This window comes from Pleurodeles waltl, chromosome 5, assembly GCF_031143425.1.
Source record: "Pleurodeles waltl isolate 20211129_DDA chromosome 5, aPleWal1.hap1.20221129, whole genome shotgun sequence".
Taxonomy (NCBI): Eukaryota; Metazoa; Chordata; class Amphibia; order Caudata; family Salamandridae; genus Pleurodeles; species Pleurodeles waltl.
The window spans coordinates 1,747,972,339-1,747,978,338 of NC_090444.1; positions in this window are offsets into that span (position 1 = coordinate 1,747,972,339).

Below are 6,000 nucleotides of genomic sequence, written 5' to 3' on the forward strand. Positions count from 1 at the left end.
GCAGGAAGACAATCGCTGGGAGGATGTGGAGTTCGGGTTCCATGCTGTCCTGATTCCTCGTGGGGTGTATGGAGGTGAGCGTTTTCCGTTTGAAATGGCTGTTTCCGCCGTGTTTTTATCGGCGGGGCTACCGCCCCGGAAAAGGTGGCGGATTGGTGTGTTGTGATAGGGTGGGCGGTACATTGTCTCCCGCCTGTCTGTTGGCGGTGACCGCCGCGCTGTTTGTTTGTCCCGCCGTGGCGGCCGGTGTGTTGATGTGGCGGTCTCTGTTGGCGGTTTCCGCCAGGGTCGGAATTCCATTTTTTTTACCGCCTGCCTGTTGGCGGTTTAGCCGCATCTTTAACACCGACCGCCAGGGTTGGAATGACCCCCAAAGTGTCTGTTCACTTTCACATTTTGAATTGACTATGTTGATTTTCAGGCTTAATTATTCTGTGCAGTCAATGATATAATTGATTACATAGGAATGATATGAGGCATGGGCAGGAAGAGCATGGCCCAATCTGTGTGACTATGCCATCAATCATCACATCCAAATTAAATTCCAATGGCACTAGGGGAACAGCAATGTTCTGCTTCTGTATTGTACCAATTTGTATGAGTATAAACAAGTGTTTGAGCTGAGCATCACATTTTGACTTTTTCTATTACGTTAATCTTACTTTCTTGATATAGCTACTCCTGCTGCTGGTGACTGCCAGTAACAGGTGTCTATTCCAACAAGGTAGGAGATAGCCAGCCGGCTCAAGAAGCAGCAGTTGAAGGCAATGGCTGTGGAAGATGGAAGGAAGAGGAAGGAGGAAGAGGCACACGCCTTAAGTTCTGTGCAGTGCCAGCCAGGCCCACCCCCAACTCTGCCATGCCACCATCACCACCATCCACAGCCAGGGTCCACTACAGCTCCTACTACCACCACCAGACTCTACTCCTCGGACTCAACACCTTGCCTCCTCCAACACGTCCTACAAAATATGGCACACCTCAATTGTGACAGCCCACCTCATATGCGAGACGGCACTGCTCCAGCATGGGCAGCAGAACTTGGCCCAGGAATGACCTCAAGGCCCTTTTTTATTGATTTTTTGTTTTGGTGGTAGGGCATGTTGTGGGTGGAGAGGGTGGAAAGGGCAGAAAGTTGGGGAAAGGGTTTTCAACGTTGGACTTTTAACTTTTGTGACATTTGTTGGCTTGGAAGTGGGTGGGCCTCTTCTGGGGAGAGAGGGTGGGTCCTAAATTAAATGGGTTTTATTTTTTTTTCTTTATCTGTCTTTTTATTGCTTGTTGGCATAGTATAGCATTGCTGAGTGTTACTGTTGACACAATAGTGCGACATGGAGTCACCCTCTGAAATTGTTGCACAATTATCCATTGACTTTCCATACCTAAAGTCCCTTGCCATGTATGTATTCTTCAGTAGCTTACTTACCTCTTCCTACCAGCAAGTAATTTTTTAGGTCGATAAATAGCATATCATCATCATCATCAAATCTGTTGTGGAAGGAAATTAAGGAATGACACAGTTCAGTCAAATGCATTGCAAACAGTCATTCAGCCCAGGAGACCCAAATATTATCTCATTTTCCTGTCATTTGGGTTTGAAAACTACAAATTAGTGAGGAGTGAACCCACACAGTTCCAAAGATATGATTTGTAATAGAAAATGCTACTGTATATAAAGGCCAAATTGGGCTGTGCATCTGCATTTTTCTTGGAATGTCTGTATTTGGTGTATGGCTGAACCAGTCCAGTAGGATAACCAGGCGTGTTGGAGCTTATGTGCAGAAGAATAGAAGGCTTGTGGATTGGAAAACTGCAAATGTCAATACTGTATAGTCAAGAAGAAGAGTGGCAAGTTTCATGAGGTGCGGATGAGTCAGACCAAGAGGCAGAGCAAGAGCATATGCTGCTACCATGCAATCTCATGATGACTCATGTGTGATTACCTGAGAAGTGAGAACAATTTTACAACCAATCCAAGACAAGTAGCTGCATGTACCTGGATGATCAGTCTCACAAGAATCATAACATTTAGCAGAGTGTTTTCATCATGTGACATGTCTATCTCTCTACAGGTACAGTGCCCCACCACAACCACATAATTAGGGAGTTTAACACTTGAGTGAGCACACTACTCAGTATTTCCTAAATTAACAAAGCTCTCTCCAGTCATATGGCTGAGTAGGCCTTTTTGAGTCATTTTGGTTTCTCTTTGAAGTAGATAACTTCCTTCTCTGGCTGTTGAGGTAGTCCCGCCCTAAGTCTGACTCAGAATCTGGGCTCCGTCAGACTCTCAAGTCTTGACCCAAATGAGATTGAGAGAGATACTGTATAGCACACAGTTGCAGATGAACAAGAAGAGCAAAAGAGTTTTAGAGTTTTGTGTAGATTGTACTTGTTAACTAAACTGACTGGTCTCTGAATAACCTGCAAAAAAGTACAGCAAGGAGTGGACCACACAGTTAAATGTGAAAGGGTCAATCACCTTCAGGCAGAATCACTCATCAGTCCTCAGACATTGCAAATTGTCAAAACTAGGTTTACAAGTATTAGTTGAACAACACCTTCACTGTCTTCTACCACATCAATCATCATCACTCACAATCAATCAATATGATGCAATAGTTCGAATTCAAGCATGGTTGTACACATTTTCCTACTGTATCTCCTCTTTTCCAGTGGAAGCAACACACTGGCCGTCTTTTAAAATAATGATCTTTACTGGGGCAGTCCAGCTAGGAAATGAAAAAAAGGATAAGGATGAGACAGACACAGGCATTGTATTTATGTCCTTTAAGTGAATGGGGAGACTTCTTATATGCACCCTGGTCCAACTGCAATCCGGCCATGCATGTGAATCAATGGTGGGGTTGCATATGTCAGACACCAACTATATAAATGTTGCTCTAGCTACATCCATTTTTTTGGCCAAGCAGTTTGATGATAATGAGAAAGTTCTACTGTGGCCTACTCAGTCAGGGAACTAGAGTTCATCCTCAATCTCAGGTGGTTTGCCCAGCAGTTGGTCAGCTAACGCACCTGACTCTGACTAATCACCTTCATCCTCCCCCTCTACTTTTTCAGGAACAGTGTAATCCTGGGGTGTTAGTTCGTTTTAATACTGATCAAACTCTCTATATTTTGAGGGGAGAGACTGGTCCTTCTGACTGTGACAACTGCACCAGTTGCACTGAACACATGCACATGGCTACCAAACAAGGCAGATCCTTTATTGCAAGCCTGCTTAGCTCTTGCCATTGGGACACCTTCTTACATCAACAGACCCATGGTCTTTTCTTTGATCCAGGTAGACCACTTTTTGGTCATTCAGATAGTCTTGGATCATCCTCTGAAGGGCCACTGGTGTTGCCACTTGCTGGACCTCTGTTGCCTTCACCTCTGCACTTGACTTGAGTTGTGCCACTTGAAACCAAGCCATTGTAGTGGTTGGGTCAGTGTCTTCTGTTGCTAGTGTTGTTGTTGTTGCTGGTGTTGTTGCTGCGAGACAACAGTACTGCCCTCTCTGGAGGTTGAGGGTGCATATCAGACCTTTTGCCCAGGACTTTAACTTCCAGCTGTTCTTCTTCCAGGTCTCTGACATGCTCAACAATCACCTCTTGTATAGTGAAACAACCCTTCTGAAAAAGGAATGAAAGTGGCTAGTATTTTAGTACCGTGGATCGAGTACTATGTGTAGGAGGCTGGACTGGCTTGTATTGAGTACCTAGGGGTACTTGCACCTTGCACCAGGCCCAGTTATCCCTTATTAGTGTATAGGGTGTCTAGCAGCATAGGCTGATAGATAATGGTAGCTTAGCAGAGGAGCTTAGGCTGAACTAGGAGACGAGTGAAGCTCCTACAGTACCAGTTAGTGTCATATGCACAATATCATAAGAAAACACAATACACAGATATACTAAAAATAAAGGTACTTTATTTTTATGACAATATGCCAAAAGTATCTCAGGTAGTACCCTCAGTATGAGGATAGCAAATATACACAAGATATATGTACACAATACCAAAATATGCAGTAATAGTATTGGAAAACAGTGCAAACAATGTATAGTTACAATAGGATGCAATGGAGACACATAGGGATAGGGGCAACACAAACCATATACTCCAAAAGTGGAATGCGAACCACGAATGGACCCCAAACCTATGTGACCTTGTAGAGGGTCGCTGGGACTATTAGAAAATAGTAAGGGTTAGAAAAATAGCCCACCCCAAGACCCTGAAAAGTGAGTGCAAAGTGCACTAAAGTTCCCCAAAGGACATAGAAGTCGTGATAGGGGAATTCTGCAGGAAAGACACAAACCAACAATGCAACAACAATGGATTTCCAGTCGAGGGTACCTGTGGAACAAGGGGACCAAGTCCAAAAGTCACAAGCAAGTCGGAGATGGGCAGATGCCCAGGAAATGCCAGCTGTGGGTGCAAAGGAGCTGCTACTGGACAGTAGAAGCGTAGGTTTCTGCAAGAACGACAAGGGCTAGAGACTTCCCCTTTGGAGGACAAATCCCTCACGCCGTGGAGAGTCGTGCAGAAGTATTTTCCCGCCGAAAGACCGCCAACAAGCCTTGCTAGCTGCAAATCGTGCGGTAAGGGTTTTTGGATGCTGCTGTGGCCCAGGAGGGACCAGGATGTCGCAAATTGCGTCAGAAGACAGAGGGGGCGTCGAGCAAGACAAGGAGCCCTCTCAGCAGCAGGCAGCACCCGGAGAAGTGCCAGAAACAGGCACTACGAGGATGCATGAAACGGTGCTCACCCGAAGTCGCACAAAGGAGTCCCACGTCGCCGGAGAACAACTTAGGAAGTCGTGCAATGCAGGTTAGAGTGCCGTGGACCCAGGCTGGACTGTGCACAAAGGATTTCCACCGGAAGTGCATGGAGGCCGGAGTAGCTGCAAAAGTCGCGGTTCCCAGCAATGCAGTCTGGCGTGGGGAGGCAAGGACTTACCTCCACCAAACTTGGACTGAAGAGTCACTGGACTGTGGGAGTCACTTGGACAGAGTTGCTAGATTCAAGGGACCTCGCTCGTCGTGCTGAGAGGAGACCCAAGGTACCAGTGATGCAGTTCTTGGGTGCCTGCGGTTGCAGGGGGACGATTCCGTCGACCCACGGGAGATTTCTTCGGAGCTTCTAGTGCAGAGAGGAGGCAGACTACCCCCACAGCATGCACCACCAGGAAAACAGTCGAGAAGGCGGCAGGATCAGCGTTACAGAGTTGCAGTAGTCGTCTTTGCTACTATGTTGCAGTTTTGCAGGCTTCCAGCGCGGTCAGCAGTCGATTCCTTGGCAGAAGGTGAAGAGAGAGATGCAGAGGAACTCGGATGAGCTCTTGCATTCGTTATCTAAGGAATCCCAAGAGACAGAGACCCTAAATAGCCAGGAAAGAGGGTTTGGCTACCTAGGAGAGAGGATAGGCTAGCAACACCTGAAGGAGCCTATCAGAAGGAGTCTCTGACGTCACCTGATGGCACTGGCCACTCAGAGCAGTCCAGTGTGCCAGCAGCACCTCTGTTTCCAAGATGGCAGAGGTCTGGAGCACACTGGAGGAGCTCTGGGCACCCCCCAGGGGAGGTACAGGTCAGGGGAGTGGTCACTCCCCTTTCCTTTGTCCAGTTTCGCGCCAGAGCAGGGCTAAGGGGTCCCTGAACCGGTGTAGACTGGCTTATGCAGAAATGGGCACCAAATGTGCCCATGAAAGCATTTCCAGAGGCTGGGGGAGGCTACTCCTCCCCTGCCTTCACACCATTTTCCAAAGGGAGAGGGTGTAACACCCTCTCTCAGAGGAAGTCCTTTGTTCTGCCATCCTGGGCCAGGCCTGGCTGGACCCCAGGAGGGCAGATGCCTGTCTGAGGGGTTGGCGGCAGCAGCAGCTGCAGTGGAACCCCGGGAAAGGCAGTTTGGCAGTACCAGGGTCTGTGCTACAGACCACTGGGATCATGGGATTGTGCCAACTATGCCAGGATGGTATAGAGGGGGCAATTCCATGAT